Source organism: Petromyzon marinus, chromosome 24 (genome assembly GCF_048934315.1).
Source record: "Petromyzon marinus isolate PM22_M1 ecotype Great Lakes invasive population chromosome 24, UKy_Petmar_22M1.pri1.0, whole genome shotgun sequence".
Taxonomy (NCBI): domain Eukaryota; kingdom Metazoa; phylum Chordata; class Hyperoartia; order Petromyzontiformes; family Petromyzontidae; genus Petromyzon; species Petromyzon marinus.
Window position 1 is genome coordinate 6,353,050 of NC_133690.1, and position 19,188 is coordinate 6,372,237.

Consider the following 19,188-nt stretch of genomic DNA (forward strand, 5'->3'; position numbering starts at 1 on the left):
ACTCACCCAGAACTCACACAGCAAGCCCCAAACCCTCACCCAGAACTCACACAGCCAGCCCCAAACACTCACCCAGAAATAACACAGCCAGCCCCAAACACTCACCCAGAACTCACACGGCCAGCACCAAACACTCACCCAGAACTCACACAGCCAGCCCCAAATACTTACCCAGAACTCACACAGCCAGCCCCAAACACTCACCCAGAACGCACACGGCCAGCCCTAATCTCTCACCCAGAACTCATACAGCCATCTCCAAACCCTCACCCAGAACTCAGACAGCCAGCCCCAAACACTCACCCAGAACTCACACAGCCAGCCCCAAACCCTCACCCAGAACTCACACAGCCAGCCCCAAATCCTCACCTAGAACTCACACAGCGAGCCCCAAACACTCACCCAGAACTCACACAGCTAGCCCCAAACACTCACCCAGAACTCACACAGCCAGCCCCAGCACTCACCCAGAACTCACACAGCCAGCCCCAAACACTCACCCAGAACTCACACAGCCAGCTCCAAACCCTCACCCAGAACTCACACAGCCAGCCTCAAACACTCACCCAGAACTCACACAGCCAGGCCCAAACACTCACCCAGAAATCACACAGCCAGCCCCAAACTCTCACCTAGAACTCACACAGCCAGCCCCAAACACTCATCCAGAACTCACACAGCCAGCCCCAAACACTCACCCAGAACTCACACAGCCAGCCCCAAGCACTCACCCAGAACTCACACAGGCACCCCCAAACACTCACCCAGAACTCACACAGCCAGCCCCATACCCTCACCCAGAACTCACACCTCAAGCCCCAAACCCTCACCCAGAACTCACACAGCCAGCCCCAAACACTCACCCAGGACTCACACAGCCAGCCCAAAACCCTAACCCAGCATTCACACAGCCAGCCCCAAACACTCACCCAGAACTCACACAGCCAGCCCCATACCCTCACCCAGAACTCACACAGCCAGCTCCAAACCCTCACCCAGCACTCACACAGCCAGCCCCAAACACTCACCCAGAACTCACACAGAAAGCCCCAAACACTCTCCCAGAACTTACATGGCCAGCACCAAACACTCACCCAGAACTCACACAGCCACCCCGAAACACTCACCCAGAACTCACACAGCCAGCCCCAAACACTCACCCAGAACTCACACGGCCAGCACCAAACACTCACCCAGAACTCACACAGCCAGCCCCAAAACCTCACCCAGAACTCACACAGCCAGCCCCAAACACTCACCCAGAAACTCAAACAGCCAGCCCCAAACACTCACCCAGAACTCACACAGCCAGCCCCAAACACTCTCCCAGAACTCACATGGCCAGCACAAAATACTCACCCAGAACTCACACAGCCACCCCCAAACACTCACCCAGAACTCACACAACCAGCCCCAAACACTCACCCAGAACTCACACGGCCAGCACCAAACACTCACCCAGAACTCACACAGCCAACAACAAACCCTCACCCAGAACTCACACAGCCAGCCCCAAACACTGACCCAGAACTCACACAGCCAGCCCCAAACACTCACCCAGAACTCAAACCGCCAGCCCCAATCCCTCACCCAGAACTCACACAGCCAGCCCCAATCCCTCACCCAGAACTCACACATCCAGCCCAAAACACTCACACAGAACTCACACAGCCAGCCCCAAACACTCACCCAGAACTCACACAGCCAGCTCCAAACACTCACCCAGAACTCACACAGCCAGCCCCAAAACCTCACCCAGAACTCACACAGCCAGCCCCAAACACTCACCCAGAAACTCACACAGCCAGCCCCAAACACTCACCCAGAACTCACACAGCCAGCCCCAAACACTCTCCCAGAACTCACATGGCCAGCACAAAATACTCACCCAGAACTCACACAGCCACCCCCAAACACTCACCCAGAACTCACACAACCAGCCCCAAACACTCACCCAGAACTCACACGGCCAGCACCAAACACTCACCCAGAACTCACACAGCCAACAACAAACCCTCACCCAGAACTCACACAGCCAGCCCCAAACACTCACCCAGAACTCACACAGCCAGCCCCAAACATTCACCCAGAACTCACACGGCCAGCACCAAACACTCACCCAGAACTCACACAGCAAGCCCCAAACCCTCACCCAGAACTCACACAGCCAGCCCCAAACACTCACCCAGAAATAACACAGCCAGCCCCAAACACTCACCCAGAACTCACACGGCCAGCACCAAACACTCACCCAGAACTCACACAGCCAGCCCCAAATACTTACCCAGAACTCACACAGCCAGCCCCAAACACTTACCCAGAACGCACACGGCCAGCCCTAATCTCTCACCCAGAACTCATACAGCCATCTCCAAACCCTCACCCAGAACTCACACAGCCAGCCCCAAACACTCACCCAGAAATCACACAGCCAGCCCCAAACTCTCACCTAGAACTCACACAGCCAGCCCCAAACACTCATCCAGAACTCACACAGCCAGCCCCAAACACTCACCCAGAACTCACACAGCCAGCCCCAAGCACTCACCCAGAACTCACACAGGCACCCCCAAACACTCACCCAGAACTCACACAGCCAGCCCCATACCCTCACCCAGAACTCACACAGCAAGCCCCAAACCCTCACCCAGAACTCACACAGCCAGCCCCAAACACTCACCCAGGACTCACACAGCCAGCCCAAAACCCTAACCCAGCATTCACACAGCCAGCCCCAAACACTCACCCAGAACTCACACAGCCAGCCCCAAACCCTCACCCAGAACTCACACAGCCAGCTCCAAACCCTCACCCAGCACTCACACAGCCAGCCCCAAACACTCACCCAGAACTCACACAGAAAGCCCCAAACACTCTCCCAGAACTTACATGGCCAGCACCAAACACTCACCCAGAACTCACACAGCCACCCCGAAACACTCACCCAGAACTCACACAGCCAGCCCCAAACACTCACCCAGAACTCACACGGCCAGCACCAAACACTCACCCAGAACTCACACAGCCAGCCCCAAAACCTCACCCAGAACTCACACAGCCAGCACCAAACACTCACCCAGAAACTCAAACAGCCAGCCCCAAACACTCACCCAGAACTCACACAGCCAGCCCCAAACACTCTCCCAGAACTCACATGGCCAGCACAAAATACTCACCCAGAACTCACACAGCCACCCCCAAACACTCACCCAGAACTCACACAACCAGCCCCAAACACTCACCCAGAACTCACACGGCCAGCACCAAACACTCACCCAGAACTCACACAGCCAACAACAAACCCTCACCCAGAACTCACACAGCCAGCCCCAAACACTCACCCAGAACTCACACAGCCAGCCCCAAACACTCACCCAGAACTCACACGGCCAGCACCAAACACTCACCCAGAACTCACACAGCAAGCCCCAAACCCTCACCCAGAACTCACACAGCCAGCCCCAAACACTCACCCAGAAATAACACAGCCAGCCCCAAACACTCACCCAGAACTCACACGGCCAGCACCAAACACTCACCCAGAACTCACACAGCCAGCACCAAACACTCACCCAGAACTCACACAGATAGCGACAAACCCTCACCCAGAACTCACACAGCCAGCCCCAAACACTGACCCAGAACTCACACAGCCAGCCCCAAACACTCACCCAGAACTCAAACCGCCAGCCCTAATCCCTCACCCAGAACTCACACAGCCAGCCCCAATCCCTCACCCAGAACTCACACATCCAGCCCCAAACACTCACACAGAACTCACACAGCCAGCCCCAAACACTCACCCAGAACTCACACAGCCAGCCCCAAAATCTCACCCAGAACTCACACAGCCAGCCCCAAACACTCACCCAGAAACTCACACAGCCAGCCCCAAACACTCACCCAGAACTCACACAGCCAGCCCCAAACACTCTCCCAGAACTCACATGGCCAGCACAAAATACTCACCCAGAACTCACACAGCCACCCCCAAACACTCACCCAGAACTCACACAACCAGCCCCAAACACTCACCCAGAACTCACACGGCCAGCACCAAACACTCACCCAGAACTCACACAGCCAACAACAAACCCTCACCCAGAACTCGCACAGCCAGCCCCAAACACTCACCCAGAACTCACACAGCCAGCCCCAAACACTCACCCAGAACTCACACGGCCAGCACCAAACACTCACCCAGAACTCACACAGCAAGCCCCAAACCCTCACCCAGAACTCACACAGCCAGCCCCAAACACTCACACAGAAATAACACAGCCAGCCCCAAACACTCACCCAGAACTCACACGGCCAGCACCAAACACTCACCCAGAACTCACACAGCCAGCCCCAAATACTTACCCAGAACTCACACAGCCAGCCCCAAACACTCACCCAGAACGCACACGGCCAGCCCTAATCTCTCACCCAGAACTCATACAGCCATCTCCAACCCTCACCCAGAACTCACACAGCCAGCCCCAAACACTCACCCAGAACTCACACAGCCAGCCCCAAACCCTCACCCAGAACTCACACAGCCAGCCCCAAATCCTCACCTAGAACTCACACAGCGAGCCCCAAACACTCACCCAGAACTCACACAGCCAGCCCCAAACACTCACCCAGAACTCACACAGCCAGCCCCAGCACTCACCCAGAACTCACACAGCCAGCCCCAAACTCTCACCCAGAACTCACACAGCCAGCTCCAAACACTCACCCAGAACTCACACAGCCAGCCCCAAAACCTCACCCAGAACTCACACAGCCAGCCCCAAACACTCACCCAGAAACTCACACAGCCAGCCCCAAACACTCACCCAGAACTCACACAGCCAGCCCCAAACACTCTCCCAGAACTCACATGGCCAGCACAAAATACTCACCCAGAACTCACACAGCCACCCCCAAACACTCACCCAGAACTCACACAACCAGCCCCAAACACTCACCCAGAACTCACACGGCCAGCACCAAACACTCACCCAGAACTTACACAGCCAACAACAAACCCTCACCCAGAACTCACACAGCCAGCCCCAAACACTCACCCAGAACTCACACAGCCAGCCCCAAACACTCACACAGAACTCACACGGCCAGCACCAAACACTCACCCAGAACTCACACAGCAAGCCCCAAACCCTCACCCAGAACTCACACAGCCAGCCCCAAACACTCACCCAGAAATAACACAGCCAGCCCCAAACACTCACCCAGAACTCACACGGCCAGCACCAAACACTCACCCAGAACTCACACAGCCAGCCCCAAATACTTACCCAGAACTCACACAGCCAGCCCCAAACACTCACCCAGAACTCACACAGAAAGCCCCAAACACTCTCCCAGAACTTACATGGCCAGCACCAAACACTCACCCAGAACTCACACAGCCACCCCGAAACACTCACCCAGAACTCACACAGCCAGCCCCAAACACTCACCCAGAACTCACACGGCCAGCACCAAACACTCACCCAGAACTCACACAGCCAGCCCCAAAACCTCACCCAGAACTCACACAGCCAGCCCCAAACACTCACCCAGAAACTCAAACAGCCAGCCCCAAACACTCACCCAGAACTCACACAGCCAGCCCCAAACACTCTCCCAGAACTCACATGGCCAGCACAAAATACTCACCCAGAACTCACACAGCCACCCAAAACACTCACCCAGAACTCACACAACCAGCCCCAAACACTCACCCAGAACTCACACGGCCAGCACCAAACACTCACCCAGAACTCACACAGCCAGCCCCAAAACCTCACCCAGAACTCACACAGCCAGCCCCAAACACTCACCCAGAAACTCAAACAGCCAGCCCCAAACACTCACCCAGAACTCACACAGCCAGCCCCAACCACTCTCCCAGAACTCACATGGCCAGCACAAAATACTCACCCAGAACTCACACAGCCACCCCCAAACACTCACCCAGAACTCACACAACCAGCCCCAAACACTCACCCAGAACTCACACGGCCAGCACCAAACACTCACCCAGAACTCACACAGCCAACAACAAACCCTCACCCAGAACTCACACAGCCAGCCCCAAACACTGACCCAGAACTCACACAGCCAGCCCCAAACACTCACCCAGAACTCAAACCGCCAGCCCCAATCCCTCACCCAGAACTCACACAGCCAGCCCCAATCCCTCACCCAGAACTCACACATCCAGCCCCAAACACTCACACAGAACTCACACAGCCAGCCCCAAACACTCACCCAGAACTCATACAGCCAGCTCCAAAACCTCACCCAGAACTCACACAGCCAGCCCCAAACACTCACCCAGAAACTCACACAGCCAGCCCCAAACACTCACCCAGAACTCACACAGCCAGCCCCAAACACTCTCCCAGAACTCACATGGCCAGCACAAAATACTCACCCAGAACTCACACAGCCACCCCCAAACACTCACCCAGAACTCACACAACCAGCCCCAAACACTCACCCAGAACTCACACGGCCAGCACCAAACACTCACCCAGAACTCACACAGCCAACAACAAACCCTCACCCAGAACTCACACAGCCAGCCCCAAACACTCACCCAGAACTCACACAGCCAGCCCCAAACACTCACCCAGAACTCACACGGCCAGCACCAAACACTCACCCAGAACTCACACAGCAAGCCCCAAACCCTCACCCAGAACTCACACAGCCAGCCCCAAACACTCACCCAGAAATAACACAGCCAGCCCCAAACACTCACCCAGAACTCACACGGCCAGCACCAAACACTCACCCAGAACTCACACAGCCAGCCCCAAATACTTACCCAGAACTCACACAGCCAGCCCCAAACACTTACCCAGAACGCACACGGCCAGCCCTAATCTCTCACCCAGAACTCATACAGCCATCTCCAAACCCTCACCCAAAACTCACACAGCCAGCCCCAAACACTCACCCAGAACTCACACAGCCAGCCCCAAACCCTCACCCAGAACTCACACAGCCAGCCCCAAATCCTCACCTAGAACTCACACAGCGAGCCCCAAACACTCACCCAGAACTCACACAGCCAGCCCCAAACACTCACCCAGAACTCACACAGCCAGCCCCAGCACTCACCCAGAACTCACACAGCCAGCCCCAAACACTCACCCAGAACTCACACAGCCAGCTCCAAACCCTCACCCAGAACTCACACAGCCAGCCTCAAACACTCACCCAGAACTCACACAGCCAGCACCAAACACTCACCCAGAAATCACACAGCCAGCCCCAAACTCTCACCTAGAACTCACACAGCCAGCCCCAAACACTCATCCAGAACTCACACAGCCAGCCCCAAACACTCACCCAGAACTCACACAGCCAGCCCCAAGCACTCACCCAGAACTCACACAGGCACCCCCAAACACTCACCCAGAACTCACACAGCCAGCCCCATACCCTCACCCAGAACTCACACAGCAAGCCCCAAACCCTCACCCAGAACTCACACAGCCAGCCCCAAACACTCACCCAGGACTCACACAGCCAGCCCAAAACCCTAACCCAGCATTCACACAGCCAGCCCCAAACACTCACCCAGAACTCACACAGCCAGCCCCAAACCCTCACCCAGAACTCACACAGCCAGCTCCAAACCCTCACCCAGCACTCACACAGCCAGCCCCAAACACTCACCCAGAACTCACACAGAAAGCCCCAAACACTCTCCCAGAACTTACATGGCCAGCACCAAACACTCACCCAGAACTCACACAGCCACCCCGAAACACTCACCCAGAACTCACACAGCCAGCCCCAAACACTCACCCAGAACTCACACGGCCAGCACCAAACACTCACCCAGAACTCACACAGCCAGCCCCAAAACCTCACCCAGAACTCACACAGCCAGCCCCAAACACTCACCCAGAAACTCAAACAGCCAGCCCCAAACACTCACCCAGAACTCACACAGCCAGCCCCAAACACTCTCCCAGAACTCACATGGCCAGCACAAAATACTCACCCAGAACTCACACAGCCACCCCCAAACACACACCCAGAACTCACACAACCAGCCCCAAACACTCACCCAGAACTCACACGGCCAGCACCAAACACTCACCCAGAACTCACACAGCCAACAACAAACCCTCACCCAGAACTCACACAGCCAGCCCCAAACACTCACCCAGAACTCACACAGCCAGCCCCAAACACTCACCCAGAACTCACACGGCCAGCACCAAACACTCACCCAGAACTCACACAGCAAGCCCCAAACCCTCACCCAGAACTCACACAGCCAGCCCCAAACACTCACCCAGAAATAACACAGCCAGCCCCAAACACTCACCCAGAACTCACACGGCCAGCACCAAACACTCACCCAGAACTCACACAGCCAGCACCAAACACTCACCCAGAACTCACACAGATAGCGACAAACCCTCACCCAGAACTCACACAGCCAGCCCCAAACACTCACCCAGAACTCAAACCGCCAGCCCCAATCCCTCACCCAGAACTCACACAGCCAGCCCCAATCCCTCACCCAGAACTCACACATCCAGCCCCAAACACTCACACAGAACTCACACAGCCAGCCCCAAACACTCACCCAGAACTCACACAGCCAGCCCCAAAACCTCACCCAGAACTCACACAGCCAGCCCCAAACACTCACCCAGAAACTCACACAGCCAGCCCCAAACACTCACCCAGAACTCACACAGCCAGCCCCAAACACTCTCCCAGAACTCACATGGCCAGCACAAAATACTCACCCAGAACTCACACAGCCACCCCCAAACACTCACCCAGAACTCACACAACCAGCCCCAAACACTCACCCAGAACTCACACGGCCAGCACCAAACACTCACCCAGAACTCACACAGCCAACAACAAACCCTCACCCAGAACTCACACAGCCGCCCCAAACACTCACCCAGAACTCACACAGCCAGCCCCAAACACTCACCCAGAACTCACACGGCCAGCACCAAACACTCACCCAGAACTCACACAGCAAGCCCCAAACCCTAACCCAGAACTCACACAGCCAGCCCCAAACACTCACCCAGAAATAACACAGCCAGCCCCAAACACTCACCCAGAACTCACACGGCCAGCACCAAACACTCACCCAGAACTCACACAGCCAGCCCCAAATACTTACCCAGAACTCACACAGCCAGCCCCAAACACTCACCCAGAACGCACACGGCCAGCCCTAATCTCTCACCCAGAACTCATACAGCCATCTCCAAACCCTCACCCAGAAATCACACAGCCAGCCCCAAACACTCACCCAGAACTCACACAGCCAGCCCCAAACCCTCACCCAGAACTCACACAGCCAGCCCCAAATCCTCACCTAGAACTCACACAGCGAGCCCCAAACACTCACCCAGAACTCACACAGCCAGCCCCAAACACTCACCCAGAACTCACACAGGCAGCCCCAGCACTCACCCAGAACTCACACAGCCAGCCCCAAACACTCACCCAGAACTCACACAGCCAGCTCCAAACACTCACCCAGAACTCACACAGCCAGCCCCAAAACCTCACCCAGAACTCACACAGCCAGCCCCAAACACTCACCCAGAAACTCACACAGCCAGCCCCAAACACTCACCCAGAACTCACACAGCCAGCCCCAAAACCTCACCCAGAACTCACACAGCCAGCCCCAAACACTCACCCAGAAACTCACACAGCCAGCCCCAAACACTCTCCCAGAACTCACATGGCCAGCACAAAATACTCACCCAGAACTCACACAGCCACCCCCAAACACTCACCCAGAACTCACACAACCAGCCCCAAACACTCACCCAGAACTCACACGGCCAGCACCAAACACTCACCCAGAACTCACACAGCCAACAACAAACCCTCACCCAGAACTCACACAGCCAGCCCCAAACACACACCCAGAACTCACACAGCCAGCCCCAAACACTCACCCAGAACTCACACGGCCAGCACCAAACACTCACCCAGAACTCACACAGCAAGCCCCAAACCCTCACCCAGAACTCACACAGCCAGCCCCAAACACTCACCCAGAAATAACACAGCCAGCCCCAAACACTCACCCAGAACTCACACGGCCAGCACCAAACACTCACCCAGAACTCACACAGCCAGCCCCAAATACTTACCCAGAACTCACACAGCCAGCCCCAAACACTCACCCAGAACGCACACGGCCAGCCCTAATCTCTCACCCAGAACTCATACAGCCATCTCCAAACCCTCACCCAGAACTCAGACAGCCAGCCCCAAACACTCACCCAGAACTCACACAACCAGCCCCAAACCCTCACCCAGAACTCACACAGCCAGCCCCAAATCCTCACCTAGAACTCACACAGCGAGCCCCAAACACTCACCCAGAACTCACACAGCTAGCCCCAAACACTCACCCAGAACTCACACAGCCAGCCCCAGCACTCACCCAGAACTCACACAGCCAGCCCCAAACACTCACCCAGAACTCACACAGCCAGCTCCAAACCCTCACCCAGAACTCACACAGCCAGCCTCAAACACTCACCCAGAACTCACACAGCCAGCCCCAAACACTCACCCAGAAATCACACAGCCAGCCCCAAACTCTCACCTAGAACTCACACAGCCAGCCCCAAACACTCATCCAGAACTCACACAGCCAGCCCCAAACACTCACCCAGAACTCACACAGCCAGCCCCAAGCACTCACCCAGAACTCACACAGGCACCCCCAAACACTCACCCAGAACTCACACAGCCAGCCCCATACCCTCACCCAGAACTCACACAGCAAGCCCCAAACCCTCACCCAGAACTCACACAGCCAGCCCCAAACACTCACCCAGGACTCACACAGCCAGCCAAAAACCCTAACCCAGCATTCACACAGCCAGCCCCAAACACTCACCCAGAACTCACACAGCCAGCCCCAAACCCTCACCCAGAACTCACACAGCCAGCTCCAAACCCTCACCCAGCACTCACACAGCCAGCCCCAAACACTCACCCAGAACTCACACAGAAAGCCCCAAACACTCTCCCAGAACTTACATGGCCAGCACCAAACACTCACCCAGAACTCACACAGCCACCCCGAAACACTCACCCAGAACTCACACAGCCAGCCCCAAACACTCACCCAGAACTCACACGGCCAGCACCAAACACTCACCCAGAACTCACACAGCCAGCCCCAAAACCTCACCCAGAACTCACACAGCCAGCCCCAAACACTCACCCAGAAACTCAAACAGCCAGCCCCAAACTCTCACCTAGAACTCACACATCCAGCCCCAAACACTCATCCAGAACTCACACAGCCAGCCCCAAACACTCACCCAGAACTCACACAGCCAGCCCCAAGCACTCACCCAGAACTCACACAGGCACCCCCAAACACTCACCCAGAACTCACACAGCCAGCCCCATACCCTCACCCAGAACTCACACAGCAAGCCCCAAACCCTCACCCAGAACTCACACAGCCAGCCCCAAACACTCACCCAGGACTCACACAGCCAGCCCAAAACCCTAACCCAGCATTCACACAGCCAGCCCCAAACACTCACCCAGAACTCACACAGCCAGCCCCAAACCCTCACCCAGAACTCACACAGCCAGCTCCAAACCCTCACCCAGCACTCACACAGCCAGCCCCAAACACTCACCCAGAACTCACACAGAAAGCCCCAAACACTCTCCCAGAACTTACATGGCCAGCACCAAACACTCACCCAGAACTCACACAGCCACCCCGAAACACTCACCCAGAACTCACAAAGCCAGCCCCAAACACTCACCCAGAACTCACACGGCCAGCACCAAACACTCACCCAGAACTCACACAGCCAGCCCCAAAACCTCACCCAGAACTCACACAGCCAGCCCCAAACACTCACCCAGAAACTCAAACAGCCAGCCCCAAACTCTCACCTAGAACTCACACAGCCAGCCCCAAACACTCATCCAGAACTCACACAGCCAGCCCCAAACACTCACCCAGAACTCACACAGCCAGCCCCAAGCACTCACCCAGAACTCACACAGGCACCCCCAAACACTCACCCAGAACTCACACAGCCAGCCCCATACCCTCACCCAGAACTCACACAGCAAGCCCCAAACCCTCACCCAGAACTCACACAGCCAGCCCCAAACACTCACCCAGGACTCACACAGCCAGCCCAAAACCCTAACCCAGCATTCACACAGCCAGCCCCAAACACTCACCCAGAACTCACACAGCCAGCCCCAAACCCTCACCCAGAACTCACACAGCCAGCTCCAAACCCTCACCCAGCACTCACACAGCCAGCCCCAAACACTCACCCAGAACTCACACAGAAAGCCCCAAACACTCTCCCAGAACTTACATGGCCAGCACCAAACACTCACCCAGAACTCACACAGCCACCCCGAAACACTCACCCAGAACTCACACAGCCAGCCCCAAACACTCACCCAGAACTCACACGGCCAGCACCAAACACTCACCCAGAACTCACACAGCCAGCCCCAAAACCTCACCCAGAACTCACACAGCCAGCCCCAAACACTCACCCAGAAACTCAAACAGCCAGCCCCAAACACTCACCCAGAACTCACACAGCCATCCCCAAACACTCTCCCAGAACTCACATGGCCAGCACAAAATACTCACCCAGAACTCACACAGCCACCCCCAAACACTCACCCAGAACTCACACAACCAGCCCCAAACACTCACCCAGAACTCACACGGCCAGCACCAAACACTCACCCAGAACTCACACAGCCAACAACAAACCCTCACCCAGAACTCACACAGCCAGCCCCAAACACTCACCCAGAACTCACACAGCCAGCCCCAAACACTCACCCAGAACTCACACGGCCAGCACCAAACACTCACCCAGAACTCACACAGCAAGCCCCAAACCCTCACCCAGAACTCACACAGCCAGCCCCAAACACTCACCCAGAAATAACACAGCCAGCCCCAAACACTCACCCAGAACTCACACGGCCAGCACCAAACACTCACCCAGAACTCACACAGCCAGCCCCAAATACTTACCCAGAACTCACACAGCCAGCCCCAAACACTCACCCAGAACGCACACGGCCAGCCCTAATCTCTCACCCAGAACTCATACAGCCATCTCCAAACCCTCACCCAGAACTCACACAGCCAGCCCCAAACACTCACCCAGAACTCACACAGCCAGCCCCAAACCCTCACCCAGAACTCACACAGATAGCGACAAACCCTCACCCAGAACTCACACAGCCAGCCCCAAACACTGACCCAGAACTCACACAGCCAGCCCCAAACACTCACCCAGAACTCAAACAGCCAGCCCCAATCCCTCACCCAGAACTCACACATCCAGCCCCAAACACTCACACAGAACTCACACAGCCAGCCCCAAACACTCACCCAGAACTCACACAGCCAGCTCCAAACACTCACCCAGAACTCACACAGCCAGCCCCAAAACCTCACCCAGAACTCACACAGCCAGCCCCAAACACTCACCCAGAAACTCACATAGCCAGCCCCAAACACTCTCCCAGAACTCACATGGCCAGCACAAAATACTCACCCATAACTCACACAGCCACCCCCAAACACTCACCCAGAACTCACACAACCAGCCCCAAACACTCACCCAGAACTCACACGGCCAGCACCAAACACTCACCCAGAACTCACACAGCCAACAACAAACCCTCACCCAGAACTCACACAGCCAGCCCCAAACACTCACCCAGAACTCACACAGCCAGCCCCAAACACTCACCCAGAACTCACACGGCCAGCACCAAACACTCACCCAGAACTCACACAGCAAGCCCCAAACCCTCACCCAGAACTCACACAGCCAGCCCCAAACACTCACCCAGAAATAACACAGCCAGCCCCAAACACTCACCCAGAACTCACACGGCCAGCACCAAACACTCACCCAGAACTCACACAGCCAGCCCCAAATACTTACCCAGAACTCACACAGCCAGCCCCAAACACTCACCCAGAAATAACACAGCCAGCCCCAAACACTCACCCAGAACTCACACGGCCAGCACCAAACACTCACCCAGAACTCACACAGCCAGCCCCAAATACTTACCCAGAACTCACACAGCCAGCCCCAAACACTCACCCAGAACGCACACGGCCAGCCCTAATCTCTCACCCAGAACTCATACAGCCATCTCCAAACCCTCACCCAGAACTCACACAGCCAGCCCCAAACACTCACCCAGAACTCACACAGCCAGCCCCAAACCCTCACCCAGAACTCACACAGATAGCGACAAACCCTCACCCAGAACTCACACAGCCAGTCCCAAACACTGACCCAGAACTCACACAGCCAGCCCCAAACACTCACCCAGAACTCAAACCGCCAGCCCCAATCCCTCACCCAGAACTCACACAGCCAGCCCCAATCCCTCACCCAGAACTCACACATCCAGCCCCAAACACTCACACAGAACTCACACAGCCAGCCCCAAACACTCACCCAGAACTCACACAGCCAGCTCCAAACACTCACCCAGAACTCACACAGCCAGCCCCAAAACCTCACCCAGAACTCACACAGCCAGCCCCAAACACTCACCCAGAAACTCACATAGCCAGCCCCAAACACTCTCCCAGAACTCACATGGCCAGCACAAAATACTCACCCATAACTCACACAGCCACCCCCAAACACTCACCCAGAACTCACACAACCAGCCCCAAACACTCACCCAGAACTCACACGGCCAGCACCAAACACTCACCCAGAACTCACACAGCCAACAACAAACCCTCACCCAGAACTCACACAGCCAGCCCCAAACACTCACCCAGAACTCACACAGCCAGCCCCAAACACTCACCCAGAACTCACACGGCCAGCATCAAACACTCACCCAGAACTCACACAGCAAGCCCCAAACCCTCACCCAGAACTCACACAGCCAGCCCCAAACACTCACCCAGAAATAACACAGCCAGCCCCAAACACTCACCCAGAACTCACACGGCCAGCACCAAACACTCACCCAGAACTCACACAGCCAGCCCCAAATACTTACCCAGAACTCACACAGCCAGCCCCAAACACTCACCCAGAACGCACACGGCCAGCCCTAATCTCTCACCCAGAACTCATACAGCCATCTCCAAACCCTCACCCAGAACTCACACAGCCAGCCCCAAACACTCACCCAGAACTCACACAGCCAGCCCCAAACCCTCACCCAGAACTCACACAGCCAGCCCCAAATCCTCACCTAGAACTCACACAGCGAGCCCCAAACACTCACCCAGAACTCACACAGCCAGCCCCAAACACTCACCCAGAACTCACACAGCCAGCCCCAGCACTCACCCAGAACTCACACAGCCAGCCCCAAACACTCACCCAGAACTCACACAGCCACGCCGAAACACTCACCCAGAACTCACACAGCCAGCCCCAAACACTCACCCAGAACTCACACGGCCAGCACCAAACACTCACCCAGAACTCACACAGCCAGCCCCAAAACCTCACCCAGAACTCACACAGCCAGCCCCAAACACTCACCCAGAACTCACACAGCCAGCCCCAAACACTCACCCAGAACTCACACGGCCAGCACCAAACACTCACCCAGAACTCACACAGCAAGCCCCAAACCCTCACCCAGAACTCACACAGCCAGCCCCAAACACTCACCCAGAAATAACACAGCCAGCCCCAAACACTCACCCAGAACTCACACGGCCAGCACCAAACACTCACCCAGAACTCACACAGCCAGCCCCAAATACTTACCCAGAACTCACACAGCCAGCCCCAAACACTCACCCAGAAATAACACAGCCAGCCCCAAACACTCACCCAGAACTCACACGGCCAGCACCAAACACTCACCCAGAACTCACACAGCCAGCCCCAAATACTTACCCAGAACTCACACAGCCAGCCCCAAACACTCACCCAGAACGCACACGGCCAGCCCTAATCTCTCACCCAGAACTCATACAGCCATCTCCAAACCCTCACCCAGAACTCACACAGCCAGCCCCAAACACTCACCCAGAACTCACACAGCCAGCCCCAAACCCTCACCCAGAACTCACACAGATAGCGACAAACCCTCACCCAGAACTCACACAGCCAGTCCCAAACACTGACCCAGAACTCACACAGCCAGCCCCAAACACTCACCCAGAACTCAAACCGCCAGCCCCAATCCCTCACCCAGAACTCACACAGCCAGCCCCAATCCCTCACCCAGAACTCACACATCCAGCCCCAAACACTCACACAGAACTCACACAGCCAGCCCCAAACACTCACCCAGAACTCACACAGCCAGCTCCAAACACTCACCCAGAACTCACACAGCCAGCCCCAAAACCTCACCCAGAACTCACACAGCCAGCCCCAAACACTCACCCAGAAACTCACATAGCCAGCCCCAAACACTCTCCCAGAACTCACATGGCCAGCACAAAATACTCACCCATAACTCACACAGCCACCCCCAAACACTCACCCAGAACTCACACAACCAGCCCCAAACACTCACCCAGAACTCACACGGCCAGCACCAAACACTCACCCAGAACTCACACAGCCAACAACAAACCCTCACCCAGAACTCACACAGCCAGCCCCAAACACTCACCCAGAACTCACACAGCCAGCCCCAAACACTCACCCAGAACTCACACGGCCAGCATCAAACACTCACCCAGAACTCACACAGCAAGCCCCAAACCCTCACCCAGAACTCACACAGCCAGCCCCAAACACTCACCCAGAAATAACACAGCCAGCCCCAAACACTCACCCAGAACTCACACGGCCAGCACCAAACACTCACCCAGAACTCACACAGCCAGCCCCAAATACTTACCCAGAACTCACACAGCCAGCCCCAAACACTCACCCAGAACGCACACGGCCAGCCCTAATCTCTCACCCAGAACTCATAGAGCCATCTCCAAACCCTCACCCAGAACTCACACAGCCAGCCCCACACACTCACCCAGAACTCACACAGCCAGCCCCAAACCCTCACCCAGAACTCACACAGCCAGCCCCAAATCCTCACCTAGAACTCACACAGCGAGCCCCAAACACTCACCCAGAACTCACACAGCCAGCCCCAAACACTCACCCAGAACTCACACAGCCAGCCCCAGCACTCACCCAGAACTCACACAGCCAGCCCCAAACACTCACCCAGAACTCACACAGCCACGCCGAAACACTCACCCAGAACTCACACAGCCAGCCCCAAACACTCACCCAGAACTCACACGGCCAGCACCAAACACTCACCCAGAACTCACACAGCCAGCCCCAAAACCTCACCCAGAACTCACACAGCCAGCCCCAAACACTCACCCAGAAACTCAAACAGCCAGCCCCAAACACTCACCCAGAACTCACACAGCCAGCCCCAAACACTCTCCCAGAACTCATATGGCCAGCACAAAATACTCACCCAGAACTCACACAGCCACCCCCAAACACTCACCCAGAACTCACACAACCAGCCCCAAACACTCACCCAGAACTCACACGGCCAGCACCAAACACTCACCCAGAACTCACACAGCCAACAACAAACCCTCACCCAGAACTCACACAGCCAGCCCCAAACACTCACCCAGAACTCACACAGCCAGCCCCAAACACTCACCCAGAACTCACACGGCCAGCACCAAACACTCACCCAGAACTCACACAGCAAGCCCCAAACCCTCACCCAGAACTCACACAGCCAGCCCCAAACACTCACCCAGAAATAACACAGCCAGCCCCAAACACTCACCCAGAACTCACACGGCCAGCACCAAACACTCACCCAGAACTCACACAGCCAGCCCCAAATACTTACCCAGAACTCACACAGCCAGCCCCAAACACTCACCTAGAACGCACACGGCCAGCCCTAATCTCTCACCCAGAACTCATACAGCCATCTCCAAACCTTCACCCAGAACTCACACAGCCAGCCCCAAACACTCACCCAGAACTCACACAGCCAGCCCCAAACCCTCACCCAGAACTCACACAGATAGCGACAAACCCTCACCCAGAACTCACACAGCCAGCCCCAAACACTGACCCAGAACTCACACAGCCAGCCCCAAACACTCACCCAGAACTCAAACCGCCAGCCCCAATCCCTCACCCAGAACTCACACAGCCAGCCCCAATCCCTCACCCAGAACTCACACATCCAGCCCCAAACGCTCACACAGAACTCACACAGCCAGCCCCAAACACTCACCCAGAACTCACACAGCCAGCTCCAAACACTCACCCAGAACTCACACAGCCAGCCCCAAACACTCACCCAGAAACTCACATAGCCAGCCCCAAACACTCTCCCAGAACTCACATGGCCAGCACAAAATACTCACCCATAACTCACACAGCCACCCCCAAACACTCACCCAGAACTCACACAACCAGCCCCAAACACTCACCCAGAACTCACACGGCCAGCACCAAACACTCACCCAGAACTCACACAGCCAACAACAAACCCTCACCCAGAACTCACACAGCCAGCCCCAAACACTCACCCAGAACTCACACAGCCAGCCCCAAACACTCACCCAGAACTCACACGGCCAGCACCAAACACTCACCCAGAACTCACACAGCAAGCCCCAAACCCTCACCCAGAACTCACACAGCCAGCCCCAAACACTCACCCAGAAATAACACAGCCAGCCCCAAACACTCACCCAGAACTCACACGGCCAGCACCAAACACTCACCCAGAACTCACACAGCCAGCCCCAAATACTTACCCAGAACTCACACAGCCAGCCCCAAACACTCACCCAGAACGCACACGGCCAGCCCTAATCTCTCACCCAGAACTCATACAGCCATCTCCAAACCCTCACCCAGAACTCACACAGCCAGCCCCAAACACTCACCCAGAACTCACACAGCCAGCCCCAAACCCTCACCCAGAACTCACACAGCCAGCCCCAAATCCTCACCTAGAACTCACACAGCGAGCCCCAAACACTCACCCAGAACTCACACAGCCAGCCCCAAACACTCACCCAGAACTCACACAGCCAGCCCCAGCACTCACCCAGAACTCACACAGCCAGCCCCAAACACTCACCCAGAACTCACACAGCCAGCTCCAAACCCTCACCCAGAACTCACACAGCCAGCCTCAAACACTCAC